Consider the following 23,738-nt stretch of genomic DNA (forward strand, 5'->3'; position numbering starts at 1 on the left):
AAAAAAAAAAGAAGAAAAAGAAGAAGACATGTATTGAAAATGAAAACAATAACAATGCTACCTAAAAGAGAATTAGAAACATTTAAACCAAAAATAGTATTTATTTAGACTATCACTTTTAGACTTAGTACTTAGATTAACGTTATTACAAAGTTGCAAACATTTATTTTTGTTACAGTTATATATAATCAATCTCTCATATATTATCTTGCATTTATATATTTTAAATTACCGATTTAAATAAACAAATTCAACATTTATTTACCTATGCATGAACATCTTCTATATAATATTACATTGATATACTATGAAATACTTATTTAAAAGTAAGTATTGGGCATTATCCTATTCGCGCAAAGCGCGTAGAAAAACTAGTTACTTAATAAGTATTAATGATTATTATTCCTTTTCTATAGAATAATGATTATTATTATTATTATTCCATAATTGAATGATTATTATTGTTTCTTAATAAGTATTACTGATTATTATATAAAAAGAAACGGAAATTACTTAATAAGTATTACTTATTACTAGTATTTTCACCCGTGTGATGCACGGAATGGAATTGTTAATTTCACCAGAGGTCGCTTATCTTTCCTGACAATTCCAAATTTAGTCTCATACTATAGTTATTAATTATTACGTTTTATTTTTTTTTTTTGGTGTAATTATTACGTTTTATTCTATGTTATAATTCTTACGTCGTTAATATTCTTACTATTATTATTAACACTTAATTACTTTTAGATATTATTATTACCACTTATATTATTATTATTAGTTTCCTTTCAAGTTCTGTTAGTATATAATGGTTGTGAGGCAAAATAATTATATATGCATAATTAAATATTCTTGTACTATATTTCGTGAGTCACAATAATAATATAACAATAATTAAATATTCTTCTATTCTATATTATTCTAGGATTTCTATTACCATAATTAATTATTCCCTAATTTACCATAATTAAATAATTTGACCAATTAGAAAGAGATATCATTTATTCAAAAAAAAAAAAAAGAAAGAGATATCATTAAATAATGCACGGGATAATTTTTTAATTAAAAATTTTAAAAATTCATTAATAAAACATAAAGTTCTCATAGTTTTTTCATAAAAACTATTTAATGAAGCATTTTTTTTTTGAGAACTTGGTGGGCCAAACCGCCTACGGCAGTTTGCGGTGGATAGATCTCGAAAAAATACGCGATTTCAAAAAAAATTAGTCCAAAACGGACAACTGAGTCAAAAGTTATGCCTTGTCGAACTTTTGACACTTTAAAACTTAAAAAAAAAAAAAAAAAAAAAAAATTAATCGCCGGTTCAGCCGGCTAGGCGGCCGCGAAGGAGGCCGATTCCTGATATATAGTATGGATATAGATTAGAATAGGAATAGTATTACACTATTTTATAATATTAGAATAGAATTTCAACCCAGAATTATTGTACGAATGGAGAAGTAGAAATCAATATATTTTATTAGAAAGAGAGATTTTTTAGGAATTGGACAGGAAGTTAAAGTTCATGATTTTGTTTTTATATATAGTATATATTATAATACGAATTGTATTAGACTATTTTATAATATTATAATATAATTTTAACGCAGAATTATAGTACGAATGGGAAAGTATAAATCAATATATTTTAGGAATAAGGTCCAAATTGGCCCCTGAACAAAACGTGAAAGTGCAATTAGGTCCCTAAACATAAAAAAAAGTGCAATTACCCCCCTCAACACTTCAAATATGTGCAATTTGACCTGATAGCAGGTTAACATCCCATCTAGCAGGTTGCATGTGTGACGTGGATGATGACTTGGCATTTGTTTTATTTCATTCTTTTGTCTTCTTCTTTACAAAACAACTAACTCTAGCAGTTGTAATATTCCACCATCGATATCTTCTCTCAAATTTACAAGCAGGATAAATTTCATGAAAAAATATTCAATTTTACATAGTTATATTAACAACGAACAAGTTAATAGCTTTCACGGGCGTGGTTTGGGAATTTCTGATGCAGGTACACGGTGAATGGAATTTCTTATGCAGGTACACGATGAATGGAATTTCTGATGCAGGTTTGGGAATTTTGATGCGTGGTTTGGGAATTTCTATTGAAGCTTTGCCTTAATACACGGTGAATGGAAGAAAAGGAAATAAAAGGAAATTAAAAAAAAATGCCAAGTCAGCATACACATCATCATATTACCGGTTGGATGGGATGTTAACCTGCTATCAGGTCAAATTGCACATATTTGAGATGTTGAGGGGGTAATTGCACTTCTTTTACGTTCAGGGACCAAATTGCACTTTCACGTTTTGTTTAGGGACCAATTTGGACCTTATTCCTATATTTTATTAGAAAGAGAGATTTTTTAGGATTTGGACGGGGAGTTAAAGTTCAGGGTTTTGTTTTTATATATAGTATAGATAGATTGTATTACGAATTGTATTACACTGTTTTATAATATTAGAATAGAATTTTAACCCAGAATTATAGTACAAATGATAAAGTATAAATCAATATATTTTATTAGAAAGAGAGATTTTTTATGATTTTGGTGGGAAGTTAAAGTTCAGGATTTTGTTTTTTTATATATAGTATAGATAGATTGTATTACGAATTGTATTACACTATTTTATAATATTAGAATAGAATTTTAACCCACATTATAGTACGAATAGGAAAGTATATTATTTGAATATATTATCACAATTTTTCGTCTCTTAATTAATTGCAAAGTGAATTTTTCACCATTCAATTGTTGTGACGTGGATTTCTTTTATTGCCTTTAGGCATCCTCAATAGTGAGGATATTGGGGTAGTTTTTATAGGTGTGATTAGGAAAGATAAAATTAGGGAAGGAGGTTAAAAAATAAAAATAAAAAACAAAAAACAAATTTTAGCAAAAGAAAAAGAAAAAAATACCCACATAAGGGGACAAAGAACCACAGCTCCTGCAAGTCTGCAACACACTCTCCCCTCTCTCTCGTCTCTCATCTCTCCTCTCTCCTCCACCTCACACCTTTCAATATATTTTATTAGAAAGAGAGATTTTTTAGGATTTAGGCGGGAAGTTAAAGCTCAGGATTTTGTTTTTTATATATAATAAACCCAGAATTATACTTCGAATGTGAAAGTATAAATCAATATATTTTATTAGAAAGAGAGATTTTTTTAGGATTTGGGCGGGAAGTTAAAGTTCAAGATTTTGTTTTTATATATAGTATAGATTGTATTACAAATTGTATTACACTATTTTATAATATTAGAATATAATTTTCACCCACAATTATTGTACGAATTGAAAAGTAGAAATTAATATATTTTATTAGAAAGAGAGATTTTTTAGGATTTGGGCGGGAAGTTAAAGTTCAGGATTTTGTTTTTATATATAGTATAAATTGTATTACACTATTTTATAATATTAGAATAGAATTTTAACCCAGAATTATAGTACGAATGGGAAAGTATAAATTAATATATTTTATTAGAAAGAGAGATTTTCTAGGATTTGGGCGGGAAGTTAAAGTTCAGCATTTTGTTTTTATATATAGTATAGTATAGATAGATAGTATAGATTGTATTACGAATTGTATTATACTATTTTATAATATTAGAATAGAATTTTCACGCAGAATTATTGTACGAATTGAAAACTAGAAATCAATATATTTTATTAGAAAGAGAGATTTTTTAGGATTTGGGCGGGAAGTTAAAGTTCAGGATTTTGTTTTTATATATAGTATAGAAGTATAGATTATTTCTTTTCTATTGTTTGGACGGAAGTGTTTGGCGGGAATGCGATAAAGGAGAATTTTATTTTTAATAATAGTATAGATTTTTATATTCTAATTGACTGATTATTATTATCTATTATATATACTAATAAGAGCCAAAGAGAGTTAGGCCTATAATGGGTTAAAAAATGATGGTCAAATTTTTTAATCAAATGAATGGCTCAGATTGATCAGATTTTAATTTTTCCTTAAGATTTCCTAATTCATCCTTAATGAATATGATTATTATATGTATATAAATAATACGACGTCGTGTAGGAATTATATATATATATATATATATATATATATAGAATTACAATTATATAAGAACCCATCTTTAGGTAGGAACATAGGAACTAATCTTAGCCTTTTATCTTGATTAATCAATGGTTTATATTTTTAATAGTTTTAATAGGTTATTTTACGTTAGAGGGATTTTATTAACGGCAATTAGGGGTAGTTTAGGATTTTTAACCGCAGATCTGGGATGTGAGTGCATAATTTTCGGCTTACGCTGCTTCTGTTTTCCTCTCATTCAGACATCAGTTTGGAATTGAATAGGAGTCCTTCGTTTTCCCTGCTTTTGTTCTCAATCCGATTCACGCCCTGTCGCCATTCGCTTTCTTCAATTTGAAGTGTTGAATCTGAAGTTAACAATTGTGAGGAAGGTATATGCCTGCATATTCCAATATAATCTTCAACATGGATTTTTCTCTCTGTTGTGTTTTTTTTTCTTTTCTTTTTTAAGTGCTTGATTGGCTATTTTTTGGATTATCAAACAACATTCTTCATCCACGGAAAACACATCAGTGGTAATGCCGCATCCGAATTTGCAAATGTGGACCTACCTAGTGTGATGACTTGTGCCAATTACTTGAAGCTTCCTCCATACTGCACCAAGGTATTAGTTTGATTTTATATTGGGATAGGTGAAATCTAAGCAAAGGTCTCTATTGGAGTCCCACGAAAACATAAATCATTAACTCTTGTAAAGTCTTGCATTTTTGTTTGCTTTTTGTACATTAAATGATTTCTTTCCTTGTGAGCTTTTGTATTAATTGCTCTCTTTTATATTTGGATTAGTCAAAATAATGCCATATTTACCCTGATAAAGTGTGAAAGAATAGTTCTCCCTGTACTCATAGCCATAAAGGAAGTGTTGTAAATAAGAGAGTTGAAATTTGGCATTCCTGATGCTGGGACAACAGTAAAGTATATTATTTGCCCAATGATGCTGATCTCAAGTATAATATTATAATTTATATATCCAGGTTTTGCCATTTCAAATTGCGAGAGTTTGCCGATGGCGGACCACCACCGTTGAGCGTTTGAAGCACAGGGTTTGAATTCCACCATGCATAGCAGGTAGATAGGATTGCAACAAAGGAAATGCCAAGCCTGGGTAAACACATGTTGTTTTTCCCGCATGCAGCCAAAACACATTAACATCATGTCACCCTCCCCACACTTTACATTTTGCTTCTACTTTATAATCAACCCTTTATTTTATCATTTCTAGAATTACCATAATGTTTATGATGTACTATGTTAATTGTTTGATGAATTTAGATACAAACACGTTATTGTTCATAGGATGACATAGTTTTTCTTTAAAAGAAATAAAATAAAATTTTGAGTGTACCCCAGGTATCTATTCTCAAATCAGTGATTGATCATTAACGTTAGTCACATGTTTACTGTTAAACACGTTTAGGGGGTATTGGTGCATGCACAGTTGTATACAGGGGCATGCAAATATTCGCTAACCTAAGTACACACGGTATTTCGTATATCAGTTTTCATGAGCATCATGACACAAACTCGTTAACCCAAGTGCACACACAATTCTATCTATGTGCACAGACAATTCTATCTAAGTGCACACACAACACAATCCAAGTGCACACCAAAATGTGTAACATCTTTTCATATAGAAATTAATTCTGCAAATTATGGCACACACAGTGTAACTCAAGTGCACATAGCAACCCAAGTGCACACCCTAATCTATTAACCAAAGTGCACACAGTTCAACCCAAGTGCACGCCAACTTGTTTTACGTCTTTTCATCCACACACTCATTATTTACATTATGGCACATGCATTTTAATCCAAGTGCACAACATTGTCTTTAACATCAATTTAGTTTTTGTGAATTCATTCTTTTAGTATTTTTGCACATTATGGCTCACACAACACAATCCAAGTGCACACCAAAATGTTTAACTTCTTTTCATACTTGAACTAATTCTGCAAATTATGGTAGACACGGTGTAACCCAAATGCACACCATAATCTATCAACCCAAGTGCACACCAACTTGTTTCGATATGGCACGCACAGTTTAACCCAAATGCTCACCATAGTCTATCACATCAATCTAGTTTTCGTGAATTCATTTTGTTAGTATTATTGCACATTATGACACACACAGTTTAACCCAAGTGCACACCAACTTGTTTAAAGTCTTTTCACACACACACTAATTATGCACATTACGGCATACACAGTTTAACCTAAGTGCACATTCTATTCTATCACATTAACCCGTTGTCCATGAATTCATTTTGTCATAATAATTACACATTATGGCACACAGAGTTCAACCCATGTGCATACCAACATATTTAATGTCTTTTCACATCAATCCTCCCAAATGTAGGGGGAGTTGATCAAACTTAATTTGGTGCCTCATTATTACCCCAAACTAGGTAGAAGAAAACATGTGTGAATTTACATAACTTTTAGTTTCGTACATGAATGTCGCCATTAACAATAAAAAAGAAAGAAACATTTTTTTTCTTCTGGGAGGAAACGATTGGGATATTGATTCACAACTCCAAAAGAATTCTTACTTTTTTCGCCACCTAAAATCATGGAAAGAATCACATTATAATATTTCCTTTTATTTGGTTGCCATACAAAATTACATTAATATCCTTTATTATTATTATTTTTTAATCTGGACATTAAATACAAATATAATCTTGACCATTGATTAGGAAAAAATGATTGGCTTGGATTAGTTCTTAAGTTCCTACCTAAGGATGGGTTCTTACTTGAAGCGAACCCTATATATATATATATATATATATATATATATATATATATATATATATATATATATACACTGCTGGAAATCAGCTGATTTCCGACCACCCAAAAGTGGTCGGAAACAGCCTAAATTGGGTCGGGACCAAAATGGGCAGTCGGAAAATGCCCCGTCGCTAATTCCGACCACTGGAGAAAGTGGTCGGAAATAACGACCACATTTTTATAGTCGCCGGACTCAAACGACGAGCCCAACAATTGGACAGATTCAGATTTCCGACCTCCTATGGTCGGAAATTCCGACAACCCAGTAGTCGGAAATCTGGGCACAAGAATGTTCTTGTTCCAGATTTCCGACCACTGGTGGTCGGAAATTAATAAATAATTTTTTTTTTAATAATTTACAATTTATATTACTATTGTCCTACAAATTATCCACTGCTTTATCAAATTTTTTAAACTAATAATTTCATAACACAAATATTATACATTTCAATAGCAAATTTAATTACACATAAGGTTGCAATTCTAATATCCACCTTCAAAAAATTAGTTTCTAATTCTAAAATGCTAATACAATGAAGCTATTTCCTACATCACAAAAAAGTTATAATCTTGGATCTATTGCTTTAGATCATCTAACCCAACACCACTATTTTCATGGCTACCGGTTGGATCCAATGGTTGATTTGCACCACTAAATGCAACAAATTGAACTTCCAACCATGTCAATTTTTCCTTCATCTACTTATTCTCTTCCTTTAGCAAGCTTCATCAATAGCAGTTCTAACATGTTGGACTTCTTATTTTCAGATTGGTGAATGCTCTCAATACAGATCCCTGAGTAGGCGAAGAGAAAGTGAGCACATAAATGATTCAAGTGGGCACTAAAAGAGCAATGCTTCAATATCTAGACAGAACAAGCAAGGTGAAGACCCTTCAATCTGACATTAAAATAAGTAAAGGAACAAATTCATTATTTGAAACTAAGCTTCACATTCATAGATGTGTCCATTTCTTGGAAAATTTATGTGGACATTTAGGGTTCGGATGTTGGAAGATTAGTTGATTAAAATATATCAGCTCTAAGAAATTCTCTAAGGAGTTTACTTGTAATGATTGGATTATAAAAACAGAGCTTAAGTAATACTTGGTATGATCTGATTTGCTTCAGAAGGGCTTCAGAACAATTATTGATAGAAGTTATACTCCAGCATACAAAAGTATTAAACACCACTTATATCCTCACTAGTCCAAAACTATAAGTTTTATGAAATTGCTTAGATCAGAGAAATATTTATTACCGAATAAATTTATCAACAAGTATAATCACCTAAAAAGGATATAAAATAATTTACAAAGTGGAAATATAAGCATGTCAAAATCAAAGAAAAAGAATGAAACAGAATTAAAAACAGGAAAAAGAAAGGCTATGAAGCAATGTCAGAACCTGTTTTTCTTTATTTCCAACAGATGCTAAGCCTAGAAATCGAGTTACATGTGCAGCATCAGCATTGACATATGGTTCACGATCATAGAATACACCCATACTTCCGGCAATATGGTACCTACAATATGCACAACTTTTTATTTGTGGAAGTTTCAAACTATTCTAGAAATCCAGTTGATTACAACGACCATGATAATTTGGAAATGTGATACAGAGAAAGAGCAGGCACCAAAGGGTAACAACATTTTTTATCTTTCCTTTCTTTTCCATATTTCATAGTGCACTCAGGCAGACAAGTGAATGAGTCAATGAAAACATTACTGTTGCTAAACAGAAATGGAAAATTTGATACTCAGTGCATGCTTAATAAGTTTTTCTGTACCATAAGCTGATAAATAATAAAAATTTGGGCATATAACTAAAGCATACATAAGCTGCACTTATCTTGTTCACAGATGTAAGCAATACACCAAATACATACACAGTAAACTACATCACACCAATCTCAAGAAGGAAGCCTTCAATAGCATTCCATCAATACTAAAATGCATTAAAGATTCAACACAGCAGAGTGAATGCAATCAATGCACTATCCAATTTGAACCCAATTAGCCACCTAATCCAATATTTTGTCAAATTTGAAATTAAAACACAAAAAAAAAAAAAAAAAACTATGATGGGGCATAACCACAGTCCAAGGAACAACTAAAAGGAGGAATTTTAAAAAAATTCAAAACCTTGCATTCACACTTTTGCAGAGGATAATATACTTGGTCAATAAAATAAAAATTAACAACATAAATGCATAACATTGCAGCCGCGACTACATATATTCGGGAGTAAATTGCGATTAAAAGGAGGGAGTAAAGGGGCTAACCCTAATGTTACTGCGGAGTTGGGCGAGTAGTGGAATGGCGACGGCAAGCTGGAATGGCAGAAGCGAGCGGCGAGGTCGTCTAGGCATATCTAAATAATTTAATTTTTAATGATTTTAGACACATCTAAATAATTTAACACATATCAAACACTAATTAGAATAAATATTAATTAATTTAGTAATTTTTACCGTGTCTTGAAAGTATTCGTCTTTGAATCTTCTGTAGTCATTCGTCTCTGATTATACTGCCCCTCGGATTTATCATATTAGGGCTGAGTTAGTAGACTTATAGTAGGACTCGACTATTGTAACATATATACTCGGTATTCCTTTATCGTCGGTGGTTGATTGCAATGCCATTACTACGCCGGTGTTGGTTACGTTGCTAATTCGGTGTTTCATGCTCGCACGAAGCAATTGGAGATCGACTACCATTTTGTTCGGGATAAAGTGGCGAAGAAGGAGCTGCAGTTCACTTTATTTCTATTAAGGATCCGCTAGCAGATGTTTTTACTAAACCTTTGCTGAATTTCCGTTTTATGTTTCTTAGGAGCAAGCTCAATGTTGTTGCTTTGGCATGTTGAGCTTGAGGGGGAGTATTAGGACTGAGTTAGTAAACTTATAGTAGGGCTCTTCTATTGTAACATATATACTTTATATTTCTTTATTGTTAATGTTTATCACAGATAACCAATCCTCATCGATCTTGCTCGTTGTCCTTCTTTTGTTTGAGAGTTAACCCCTCGGTTTACTCCTCGGCTCGGCATTGAGATTGACTCCTCGAGTGTTCGTTCAGAGATTGACTCGTCGAGTATAAGCCACTCGATTGACTATTCGGTTAAGATTCAAATGTTGAGTAGGCTTATCCTAAGTCTATGAAATAAAAAGAATTTGGGGTTGAAACTCCTAAATTTGGTATCATCAAAATATAATAGAAAATATTCATAACAGTATTATGTGATAAAATAATACGCAGTACAATACACAATGATATACAATATATTATGTAGGATTATGAAACTCAATAGAACTAGGATTGTAGAGTCTATCAAAAATAAAGATTTTAAAGAGTTTGAGTTAGAAAATGTTTTCATATCAAGAATGGTGAGATGATATCTAGTAGTAAACTCTATGCATCGTGAATGGTTAAAATCGAAAAAGAAAAAAGAAAAAAAGAATATGAGTGAAATAGTCCATGATAAAAAGATAAATCATGTGATATTCATACCATTGAACCAAATATATATATATATATATATATATATATATATATATATATATATATATATATATATATCTTTTTAGAGAAAAAAATAATAAGTCCGACCACAATACGAGGGTGGTCGGAACTTCCGACAACTAAGGTGGTCAAAAATGCACTCTAATTTGAAAAATTAGAATTACTGAAACGCTTCCGACCACTATATAAAAAGTGGTCGGAAGCACCGGAAATTCCGACCACTTTCCGAGCATTGTGACCCTCCGTTGTAAAAATGGAAAAAAATCATTTTTTGCGACCAATATTTTGGGTGGTCGGAAAAACGCTGAATTCCAGCAGTGATATATATATATATATATATATATATATATATATATATATATATATATGCATTATATACGCTAGGGTTGCTTCATTATTCAGCTGCGCAGCCGCAGTTCTCTTCTCTACTTCTCTCTCACTCTCTCACTCTCAGAGTCTCAGAGACTCAGACTAGGGTTAGCCAGTTAGTCTCTTCACTCTCTTGTCTTCTCTAAGTTTCTCAACTAGTCTCAGTCTCTCAGAGGCTTCGAGGGTTCTGTCGTTCTGCACAACCCTACTCTTGAGCCGTGGTGGAAGCCTCAACTCTCAAGCCAGCGAAGCCTTGGTGGAAGCCCCTGTGTCCAGTGTCCCTGTGTTGATTGCTTGAAGAGTGAAGTTGAAGACCTAGTTCTCCTGGAAAATATTGGTACTCTTTCTATTTTTTAACTTTCTAGGTTTCAACTTTATAAATTGTTAATTGTTACAATTTCTAAACTCTTTTTTGTTTTTTCTTTTTGTGCAGAATTGTCCACTGGAGCTGCTGGTTCTTCACTAAGTACTGTTGGAACGCTCCAAACAATTGCTGTAATACTTTTATAATTTATTAGTTTATATAACACTCCTTTCTGTTTAGTTTTGTTAGTGTTTAAATTTTGTTAAACCCCAACTTGTAATTGGCAAAATTATTATGGCAAAACTAGCTAGGTCAAGTCGTGTCTGTTACAGTCACTGAGCGATGATCTTGCGGAACAGTCACTACGCCAGTCGGGTTTTGGAAATTAGCAGTTGATTTCGCAGCCTTTATGACCAGCAGAGTAGTTACCATATTGATGTTTTAGAAACCATTCTTGATGAAGTCAGAATTGGCAAAAAGGAAAAATGGCAAGTAATTTTGGTCTACAAGGAAGCCCTAGAAGATTAATTGTCATCCAAGTCTCAAAGTATTATATATACTAGTTGTTTACATGGGAAAAAGGTGAGAGAGAAAAAATAGAGAGGAGCTTTACAAGAAATATCTTTCAAGATTTGAATGCCAAAAATTCTCTCTCCACGAATTACAAAGAAAATACTTTGAGTTATCATCTTCTCAAGACACCATTGATGATCTGAGTTTAACAAGACTCTTGGGAAGAATTTCTACAGAGCTTAAATCAGTGGACCGTATTCCATACAACTGTGGGAACAGTGGTGAGTGGGTCAGCGAGACGGACAGCAACAACACGGATCTCCAAAGGGACTTTGGACGTTGAAGCACGGATCTCCGAGCTTGACAATCCTCTATAACTTTCAAAAGATTGGGTATTACCGTGTGGTGTGTAGCACACATTGGGTGAGAAGGTTTTCTCTTACCGTCTGTTTGATTTGCTGTTGAGATAGTGGATTGGACTCACTGATGGTGGTCCCCAGACGTAGATACTGTTGTATCGAACTGGGTAAACAATACTATGTGCTTTTACTTCTGTTTGATTTAATTTCCGCACCAAGACTTTTCACTGATCTACGACAGTGCTAAGTCAATCACTCAAACAGAATCATTCTGAAATATTATATAGACACAATATTTAACACAAATATAGAAATTACAAGTTTGATGGCTAAATGTGTGGACTCTTTGAGGCAACTCAGGTAAGATTCCAGAACTGCTAATTGCTAAATGGCTTGGTAACTTTTTTGTAAATGTTGCTGCCCTTACTCAGTTAGATCTCTGGTATTATGCCTTCTCTGAAATTCTGGTATATCACTTCCCTTTCTCTCATAATCTCATTTAGTTTGTGTTTCTTATGGCTATGATGATGCTTCCACCATTTGTCTAAATTAAAAGGACTTTGAGAGTTTGGTATGTTGCTCTGAGACAAAACTCATGAAGCAATTTGCCCCCAACTCTAACATGATATGAAAAAAAAAGCAATCTGAGCCTTTTTTTTTTATTAACTTGAGTTGATATGTAGACGTGTAGTTCTCTTTGTCTTTATTGGCTTTAATGATTTTATAATTGAGCAGGAAGAGGAGGAATGAATGAATGCTGAATGCTGATTACTGAGTATTTGAGTAGTTGAGTACTTGAGTAGTGGAGATGGATGAGGTGAAAGTGGCTCTGAACGCTATGGCTCCCCTTAAAGCTCCGGGCCCTGATGGCTATATTCCTCTTTTCTATCAAAATTCATGGAATACCTTTGAAATTGATCTAGTGAAGCTGGTTAAGGATCTTTTCGATAGCGGTAACCTACCTGAGGGGATTAATCACACCAATATTGTCCTAATTCCTAAGGTAAAGAACCCTGAAAAGGTCAGCCAGCTGCGCCCGATCAGCCTTTGTAATGTGGCGTACAAACTGATTACTAAGGTGATGACGAATAGAATCAAGACTCTCATGCCGTATCTTATTTGCCCGAACCAAAGCAGCTTTGTTTCAGAGCGTCAGATAACTGATAATATCGTGATTTATCAGGAAGTTCTCCATACGATTAGAACCACCAAAAGTAAGAAAAAGTACATGGTGTTGAAGATTGATATGGAAAAAGCGTACGACCGTTTGAGTTGGGATTTCATTCGGAAAACGTTGCAGGATATTGGTTTAAACAATGATTGGGTCCGCAACATAATGAAGTGTGTGGAATCACCTACAATGTCTGCTCTTTGGGAGGGAGAAAATCTTGAGGTTTTTAAACCTCAAAGAGGAATAAGACAGGGAGACCCTATTTCCCCTTATCTTTTTGTTTTGTGTATTGAAAAATTGGGCCATATCATAAATGATGCGGTGGCCCAAGGCCTTTGGAAAGGAATAGAAGTGAACAAAGAAGGCCCTACTATATCCTATCTTTTTTTTTTTGCGGATGACATGGTCCTGTTTGCCGAAGCTAATGAGGACCAAATGCGAACTATCATGAATTGTCTTGACATGTTCTGCATGGCCTCTGGTCAGAAAGTTAATAAACAAAAATCTAATGTTTTCTTTTCTAATAATATGAACAGGAATGAGGCTGAAAATCTAGCGACTATCGCTGGAATCCCGATAACTGATGATCTTGGGAGATATCTTGGAGTTCCATATCTTCATGGACGAATTACAACGGATCACTGCAAAGGCATCCTGGAAAGAGTTCGAGGACGGTTGGAGGGCTGGATGTCGAGACATCTAACCCTTGAAGGTAGACAAGTTCTTATTTAATCGGTTATTAACGCTATCCCTTCATATGCCATGCAGACGGTACATCCCGAAGGGAATCTGTGATGCAATTAACAAACAAACTCGCAGCTTCCTTTGGGGCGGGGATGGTCAAACAAGGAAAACAAGCCTCGTGAACTGGGAGATTGTGACACAACCAAAAGAGGGAGGCGGTCTAGGAATAAAATCCATGCGCCATATGAATGAGACTCTTTTGGCAAAGATGGGTTGGAGAATTTTAAAGGAACAAGAGACGACGTGAGCTAAGGTGCTTACTAAGAAATACATGAAGGAAGGAGCTTGCATTGCAACAATGAAAAGGAGGAGAAATAACTCAAATCTTTGGAAAGGAATTTGTGCTTCGGCCAAAATTCTTGAAGAGGGGTCGAAAAAGATTGTTATAAATGGGAAAGATACCCTATTCTGGACTGACTGTTGGTTAGGAGATTCGAATCTCCGATGCTGGGCAATTGGCCCTTTAAACAAGGATGAGGAAAGCTTGAAAGTGGCGGATCTTTGGGAAGAAAATGGAACGTGGAATTGGAACCGTGTAGGAAATGATCTTCACCATGATAAAAGGAACCAACTAGCAGCCTATGTGTTACTGCAAGACAACGTGAAAAGGGATATGTTGGGCTGGAAACAAAGTGAAACAAATATGTTTACTACTAATTCTGGCTACAAAATGGGAACCGGAAGAGAAACACGGAAGAAAGAATTGGCTGGGAAAAGGTTTGGAGTTTATAGGTGCCAAGTAAGTTTCGAACTTTCATTTGGCTGGTAAAACATGGCAGAATAATGTGTAATGCGGAGAGGAAAAAGCGTGGCTTCACGAATGATGAACGCTGTAGTTTTTGCGGAGAAGAGAAAGAAGATGTGGAACATGTTATTAGAAACTGCCCAGCTGCTAAAGAAGTCTGGAAAAACATTAACATTAACAACACACGAGGTAATTTCTTTTCCCTTGCTTTTAATGAATGGTTAGACACTAACTTGACAGGGGACAAGAGGGGAAGCTTGAGGAAGAATCAGAACGCAAGGTTTGCGACGACCGCCTGGTGGATATGGAGATGGAGGAACGCCCGAGTTTTCAACGGTGAGGAGATACAACTGCAAGATAAGATTGCCTGGTTAAAGACACAATTCAGGGACATTGAGAAAACCTTTGAGATGAGTTCGAATCCAGGAGTTTCGAAGGAAGTAGAAGCAAGGAGATGCAACCCATGGTCTGTGCCACCTAGAGGATGGATAAAGGTCAACACTGATGGGAGCAGTAGCAAGAGAAGTAGAGCAGCTACATGCGGAGGAGTCATCAGGAATGACAAAGCTGAGTTCATGGTGGCTTTCTCAAAGAAGCTTGGAGCGTGTGACCCTCTAGAAGCGGAGCTATGGGGCGTTTATCTCGGCATCAACCAAGCATGGAGATTGGGATTCAGGCGTGTCATCCTTGAGACAGATAATGCCAAAGCAATCGAGTTGATAAATAAAGATGAAGATTATGTTGGTGCAGGAAGGAATCTGGTTGATCTCTGCAAAGCAGCCAAATCCTGGCACTGGGAAATTATATTCAGGCATATTCCGAGGGAACAAAATAGAGTAGTCGATCTTATTGCCAGTCTGGCTTTCGACGATGCAAGAAATGAATGCTTTTATGATCATGCTACGGAAAACATGCAAAGATACCTCCGTCAAGATGAACTTGGTATTCTGGGTAGTAATAATACTGTAAGGGTCAGATATTGACCTGGGTTTCAACCCTCATTTTCTTTTTAAAAAAAAAGTGTAAACATGTAATAGTGTGATTTGCTTATTGCTGATTTGTGAATTGTTGATTTTGTGAACTTCAATTTTGCTTTTTGAACACTTCACACTTGGACTTGGACAGTTTGAACTTTGAAGTTTTGTGAATTGTGATTGCAATTTGCAAATTGCAATATGTAGATAAATAGCTTTGGTAATTTAGTTTTAAGTTATTACTTAGATGTAACAATTAAATTACTTAATACTATTAAGTTTCAACTTTCAACAGTTTTTTTATTTTTTATTTTTTTAATGTTGTATAATCCGAATTGAAACCGAAATCCGACTCACACCCGACTCCATCCGAAGAGGGGAAATCCGAAAGGATTATGTAATAAATTCGAACGAATTAGGAAAGCTTTTTCCAATCCGAAATCCGGACGGGTGGACGGTTCAAAAAATCGATCCACCCGAACCCGTCCGATGCACAACCCTATATATCGTGACTCTTTTAGTCATAGAAATTATGATGGTTCTGTTTGGCAGAGCTTATTTAGAAACTTATAACTTATTTTAAGCTATAATTTTTGTTTGGCAATGTTCCCAAAATAAGCTACTAGCTTAAAATAAGAGAGCTTATTTTCAAAAGCTGCCTTAGCTAGAAACTTTGTAACTTTTTACCAGCTTTATCCTTATTATTTTAAATAAATGACATATTTTACCATTTCAATTAAAACCCTTTTGACATTTTCTCTTTTCCTATATTTTTATTCATAATCTTCCGCAACTCTTCACCACACAACAACTCTTTAAATTCTAACTACAATCGTCCGTTTATAAATAAATAACATCCTTTACCCTTACCAATTAAAAACTTTTTTTTATTTTGTTTTAATTTAATATATATCTCATATATATTATTAAAAAAAACTTTTTTTTTAAAATTAAATGTATCTCATATATATATATATATATATATATATATATATATATATATATATATATATATATATATATATATTGGGGGTGGTGGTGGTATGGTGTTGATGGTGTTGGTGGTGGTGTGATGTTGGTGTAAAAGTAGGAAAATGACTTCCCCAAAAAAAAGGGAAGTCATTTTCCTCCAAAACAAGCATATTTTCTAAAGTCAGCGGAAAATGATTTCCGTTGACTTGATTTTCGAGGCACATCCAAACATTGGAGATCTGGAATTTCCAGGTTTCCAAACACACCCTAAATATTAACCTAAAAAATATATAGAGTTTGAATAATTTAGTGTATTTCGCTCAAAATGATATCATTTTGAGTTAAATAACCCATTTATAAAAAAAAATGAAACAATAATTAATCGGCCGACTAGGCGACCTAGTCGGTGCCTAGGCGGCCTAATTTGTGCCTAGGAGGTAATATGCTAGGCGGCCGACCAGCGTCTAACACCTAGGCGAAATTTTTGCAACACTCTTCTAGTTAAATATACAACCTAAATTGGTTCTGAGTATTTGGATGTGATTGGATTTTTTACCATAACAATTTGTCTAAAAGTAGAAAATCTATTCTAATTTGGATAATCAAATTTCCTAATATAATTCGAGTATGGTAATTAAATTTATTAATTATAGCTAATCCTAACAACATGATTAATTTGTAATCAGATCGTCAATTAATACAAAGTAGTTATATGCTTATCATAATTGATATCATTCAGTAAAATATTTGATAATTTTATATAGGGAAAATAACAATTTTTTTCCCTGAGTTATATACTTATAACACTTTTTCTTCCTGAATTATTTAAGTGTTGTTTCCCCCTGAAATGTTAAATGGACATATTTACCCTTAAAATAAATATTTCATTTATTTTTCTTCAACAAATTATGGGTTTAACCCAAACAGACACTATAGCAACCAAACTGAAATATTCTAATTACAATTTAGAATCGAAATCCAATATTTAGAGTTTATTAAAATCGCGAACCGGAATGGTCGGTTCATGTTCCAAACTGAAAAAAATAAAATACATTTATTGTTGAATTTAGACTATTTTAAAATTAAAAATAAAATTTTAAAATAAAGACGGTTCAAAATCGCGAAACGGATCCGGAACCGCCGGTTCACGGTTCAGGATCCAATTTTTTCGATTCATAATTTTAATAAACTGAAATCCAAATATTGGGTTCTGGATTTGAATCATAACTGGAAACTTTTAATTCGATTGCTATAGTGCCCGGTTCAGTTTGAACCGAACTGTGGTCATCCCTACGTATATGCAATAATTTGTTGGACAAGAAAAATAAATAGAATATTTACTTTAAGGGTAGAAATGTCAATTTAATATATCAGGAGAGAAAATCGCCACTTTTAGAATAATTGAGGGGACTAATGTACTTTTTTTTTTTTTTTTTTGGTGGGTACGCTAGGCCCAAGCAATAGTGCAACACCAACGCGACGCACAAAGGCTCCAATAGCAAGCTATTGTGATGAGCCTTTCCCCTTAAAAAATTGAGTTAATATCGTGTGGATCAATGACCCACATATCAGATATTAAACTGATAAGAACAGATACTACACTTGATCTTAGCAAAAGGCCGAGAAAGGTGAAACTAATGTACTTACCTGAATAATTCAGAAGAAAAAAGTGCTATATGTATATAACTTAGGGGAAAAAGTGCCCATTTCCCTTTTTTTGATATAACATTTTAATATAATCATGCAACAAAATGGATTAAAAATGGAAAGATTTATACATTTTCTATGGTCCTAAATTTCTCTCATGATTTCTAGCCCATATGAAACAAATTCTATTGAAGTTGGTCCAAGAAACACCATTTCTTTTCATTAAATTAAAGCCCAAAATAAAATAGCCCAAGAATGCCTAACCCAATCATTATATCGTGGACCATCCACATTGCAACGAGAATCATGGACATACATATTCATTTTTAATATATTAAATATTTACTTTTAATAAAATACCTAAGTATGAAGGTATAATACATTAAAAATAAACATTTATTGTACTAAAAATAAACACTTTCAGTACTAAACCATATAATTTGCCATGTCTAACTAAAGATATAATCAAGAGTGGCGCTTTTAGACTTTGTTTGACATGGCTAAAAACTGAAATTATTTGAGAAATATTATTTTAGAGTGACAAACACTTTATTAATGATTAGTATTATATTTTTCAGTATAAGTATTATATTTTCATATTGGTCCGACCTGTCTCACGAACAAATGTTCATGAGACTGTTTCACACAAATTTTTTCCATTTATTTTTTGCAGTAAAATAGAACGGACAATCCACTAATGAATTAGTATGTTTCATCTATCTTTGGAATAAAAATGCACACCTATGCAAAAAATTTTAATACTCGTTAGTTAATAATGTACAGTTCCATAATAACTAGGAGTAGTATATACAGTCATGCTCACATGAAAATCACGTCCCACGTAAAAATTGTGAACAAATCGTAGTCATTAAGACTAATAAATCAAAGGCAACGATTAAACATATAGGCCTCAAACAAATCCATCTAATTATTACTCACACAAGATTATACTAGAAATCACAATAGATTTAAGATCATAAGAACAATTTATAACAATCACAAACTAAGAAATTAAAATAGCAAGACAATAAGCAAAAGTGCAATGAAATAAAATTGGAATTGACATATCTATTAGGAGATGAAATTGCAAATCAAAGTTTTCAATCCTTACTTCCAAAGTGTAAATGAAACTTGAATCTAATAAGAACTAAAGAACTTGTACTGGAAATGAAATTGAAATTGAAATTCTAAATTGAAGTCGAGGGTTCTAAGGACTAGAGAAATTAACTAAGTATGGAAGTTGAATTCTCCAAAAGAAAGTAATTAACTAAAGTGCCAAAAATATAAAAGTACGTCTAAAAGTCTCTCAAATAAAAATTGACTTCTTTCATTTTTACTTTTGAAATACATTGCCTCACGAGGAATGTCATGTCGTGATAAGTCTCGTGATGGCCTTGATTAGCTTTTGGATACTTGCTCGTCACGGACCTCCTCACGTCATGATGGCCTCTCGTGAAAACAAAGCACCCCTCGCAAAAGTTCATTTCACGAGCGTTGTCACTTTGTGATGCTGCTCGTGGTAATAGAAGATACCTTGCAGGAGATTACCTCATGAGTCTCGTCACGCTGTGATGATCCTCGTGATAGAAGAGATGATTTTCTGAAGTCTTCCTCATGAGCCTTGTCATACACGAGACATCCTTGCTTGATGACGTCTTCTAGCTTCCATCCTGTTTTTGTTCCTTTTTTTTTTTCTTTAAAATTTTCCTTGAATTTGCTCTTTTTACTTTAAAAAGATAATGCTCTCAATTAGCTCCCCACACGCACTTTATCACATAATTCACCACTTTAAGCACAACTAAAGCACTTTTAAATCAAAATTGGCCAATTAATGCACAAGAAAAGTACTACAATTAAACACCTATCAAACTTTTCCACGCTTTAAAGTTTGTTTGTCCTCAAGCAAGGCAACGATTTAATCAAGAAAGACACAAGTGTGGGAGACAAGATAATGGGGTTCACAATTACCCAATACTCAAATGAACAAACTAAGCAAAAGGGTCCAAAGCTATGTTGTCTTTGTCTTTACTGTAGCTACGAACAAGAGTAGGAATTGACAAACTTTTTAGACCAAAACTTCAATGGAAAGAACCTTGGGATATACTCATTCTCTTTCACAATTAACATCCTGAAGGATTCACTTTTCAACACACAATAATCAAGCATCCAAACCATTCAAATAACCAATCAAAGAACATTCCAAAACTAGAACCAAAAGTGGGAAAATTGAGCACAAGCCATTCCAACCTTTCACAATCGGCCTCAAAGACCCAATTAAGCAATATGATTGTATGATACATGCCTCTCCTTTTGTTGGTCTTAGTGAGTTTCCTCTCTTTTCTTCTCATTGCTAGAACTTCCCCAATTCAAACATAACAACTAAAACACAAAGTTTGTATCCTTATGCACTTTGGTGCGAGCATTTATTTGTTTAGGATACGGTAGCATGTTCAATTCCTAAGAGGTGGCCTCACCCTCTCCGTTTTCTTCATAAAATATGATATCTTAGACTCTTTTAACTTTTTAAAATTGTCTCTTTCGCATTCGTACAAATCTCATACCTTTTTATTTTTTTCTTGGGAGAAGCGGTTCACACAAGCTCACATAGAAGGAAAAGCTCTCCTATTGCCCTTGTATCATACCAATAAAGTGTTTTACTGTGTCATACCACCAAGCCACATACCAACCTTATGCCAACTTCCCATCTAAGGTCCAAGGATCAATCCATTAATTGCACACAAGCACACAATGAAGATGAAATAAAACTTAAAGTGGAAGTGTGCAACTGTGACTCTAAACAAACTCACAGGAGGGTTAAAGAAGTTTATTCTCAAAAACATTGATGCAATAACATCTCAATAACCAATCCAAAATCATAGACAACCTAAAGACAAAATCAACCAAACATTGAATCATCCAAGTGCACAATACATTCATCCAATCATTGAGAATTATGATATTAATGTATTAGCTCACACGTTAGTGCAATTTCCACACTTTAGAAATGAACATCGTCACGATGTTTAAAGAAAATAATGTTGTGCGGGGAATGTTTTAAAAGTGTTTAAGGCTGTTTTTAGAGAAACGGAATGGAGTGTTTTTGTTTCTGTGACGTGTGGATACACTGCCTTAAAAGCTAATGCCGGAGACTGTGCAGGCCTTTTAACCCGGTTGCTTTCGACCAGCGAACACAGAATAACTCACGTATATTCTTTGCACAGAGAGAATACGTTTTGCTCTGGAATTATTCTTGTCAAATGAGGTTTGGGAGGCCTGGTATTTATACTAATTCGAACCAACGGCCTTCCCCACGACCTCCACAAAGAATAACGCAAAGAGTGGAGAGGTGACGCTGAATTGTTCTGTGCGATTTTCTCCTGGCCACAAGACACTTTCTGAAGCGCAAAAATCGGACAAAGTAGACTAATTCAAGCGAAAAAGTCGGACAGCAAAACAAAACTTTGACCCCACCGCGTCGCACACGAGCCGAGCCGGCCGGGCGGGCGGCGGCGGCGGCGCGCGCGAGACTTCCCCTTTCCTCTCTCTTGAAAACATTTCAAAGAACCCATTTGGGGTGGTATTAAAAAGGTGGGAAATTTCCTTCTAGGAAACCAATGTGGGACAAGCCTTAAAGCAAAACCACATTCTTGAATGTCAATTCCCAACAATCCCCCACACATTCAAGGAGTGTGGAGACTGGAATGTCAGCTGATCTTAATGCCAGTGTAGAACTTGAACTGACACGTAGTGACCTGAGTAACTTACTTCTCAGGAGTGAACTGAGTCTTGAACTCTTTGAGAAGTGGGTAGTTTTGAACTCTGGTGCACATATCAGCTTTATTGAGCACACTTTTCTATGTCTCAGATGAGTATACAGGATTCATGGTTTCATTTACCATTTATTTTAATCCCATGTCTCTTGACGTATCAAGGATGGCTTTCCTGTTTAGCCCTTTCGTTAGAGGATCTGCAATGTTCCTCTCGGATTTCACATATTCTAGTGTGACTACACCATTTACTATGAGCTGCCTTACCGACTCATGTCTGACTCTTATGTGTCTCCTTTTCCCGTTATAAACACTATTTCTTGCTACACATATGGCAGTTTGTGAGTCACAATGTACAGGCACCGATGGAGTGGAGTTCCCCCACAAAGGCATGTCTGCCAGTAGGTTTCTTAGCCATTCAGCCTCTTGCCCAGCCAGATCCAGAGCTATGAACTCAGCTTCCATTGTTGATCTGGCTATGCAGGATTGTTTAGTCGATTTCCATGACACAGCTGCTCCACCCATGGTGAAAACGTAGCCACTGGTGGAACTGACATCGTCACTGTCATTAACCCAGTTGGCGTCACAGTATCCCTCTAGGACGTTTGGAAACCCAGTATAATTAAGCCCCCATTCGATTGTTCCTCTTAGGTAGCGTAATACACGTTTGAGTGCATGCCAATGAGCTTCACTCGGGTTATGAGTGTACCGACTAAGCCTGTTTACCGCAAGGGCAATGTCGGGTCGAGTGTAATTCATCAAGAACATCAAGCTCCCAATTAGTTTCGCATAATCTTCCTGTGCTACCCCTACTCCAGTGTGTTTTGTCAACTTTACACTGGGGTCATATGGGGTTGAGGCCGGAGTCACTTGATCACTGTCGAATTTTCTTAATAGTTTTTCAGTGTAGTGACTTTGTGATAGCTTGTAGTCATTCCCATTTCGGGTGACCTTTACTCCAAGTATCACATCGGCCTCCCCTAAGTCCTTCATGTCAAACCTCTCACACAGTGACTTTTTAGTCTCTATTATTGCGTTGACATTAGGGCTGAAGATTAACATGTCATCAACGTAGATGCAGATGATTACCACGCTTGACTCAACCTCTTTTGCGTATAGGCAAGCGTCTGATCTGTTGATCATATATCCCAAATCCATTAGTGTCCTATGAAATTTTTCATACCACTGTTTGGGAGCTTGTTTTAACCCGTAAAGAGACTTTATTAGTCTACATACCTTTCCTTCTTGTCCTGGGTCAACGCAACCAGGCGGTTGTTCCATGTAGATCTCTTCCTCTAGATCCCCATTTAGGAAGGCCGTCTTGACATCCATTTGATGGACTGTCCACTTGTGCGCTGCGGCCAACGCGAATAGCACCCGTATTGTTGCTATTTTTGTCACAGGTGAGTAGGTACAGAAGTAATCTTCCCCAAACTTCTGTTTATAGCCTTTGGCTACAAGTCTTGCCTTGAACCTCTCAATTGACCCATCGGGTCTTAATTTTCTTTTGAAAATCCACTTGCAACCAATAGGTTTTGCCCCTTTTGGAAGCTCTACCACTTCCCATGTGTGATTGGATTTTATTGAGTCTAGCTCACTTTGGATAGCCTCTTTCCAAAGCACAACGTCAATTGAGCGCATAGCAGCCTCGAAGGTTTTTGGCTCTTCTTCGAGAATTAGTTGGCATACAAACTGATCAGATAACTCATTTATATCTTCCAATTCAGTTATGTATGTTACGAAGTCTGAACCGAAGCTCGTTTCGG

The 23,738-nt window shown here is 34.7% G+C and overlaps 1 long non-coding RNA gene across 1 annotated transcript; it reads right to left on the reverse strand.

The window, feature by feature from the left end:
- Positions 1 to 2,062: 2,062 nt before the first annotated feature.
- LOC109191879 lies at positions 2,063 to 9,241 on the reverse strand. The gene is made up of 3 exons (XR_002056007.1): positions 9,168 to 9,241; positions 8,291 to 8,408; positions 2,063 to 2,075 (listed from the first exon to the last, which is right to left on the reverse strand). It is a non-coding gene; the product is annotated as an uncharacterized LOC109191879 (long non-coding RNA).
- Between the last annotated feature and the right edge of the window lie 14,497 nt (positions 9,242 to 23,738).

This window comes from Ipomoea nil, unplaced genomic scaffold, assembly GCF_001879475.1.
Source record: "Ipomoea nil cultivar Tokyo-kokei standard unplaced genomic scaffold, Asagao_1.1 scaffold1721, whole genome shotgun sequence".
Classification (NCBI taxonomy): domain Eukaryota; kingdom Viridiplantae; phylum Streptophyta; class Magnoliopsida; order Solanales; family Convolvulaceae; genus Ipomoea; species Ipomoea nil.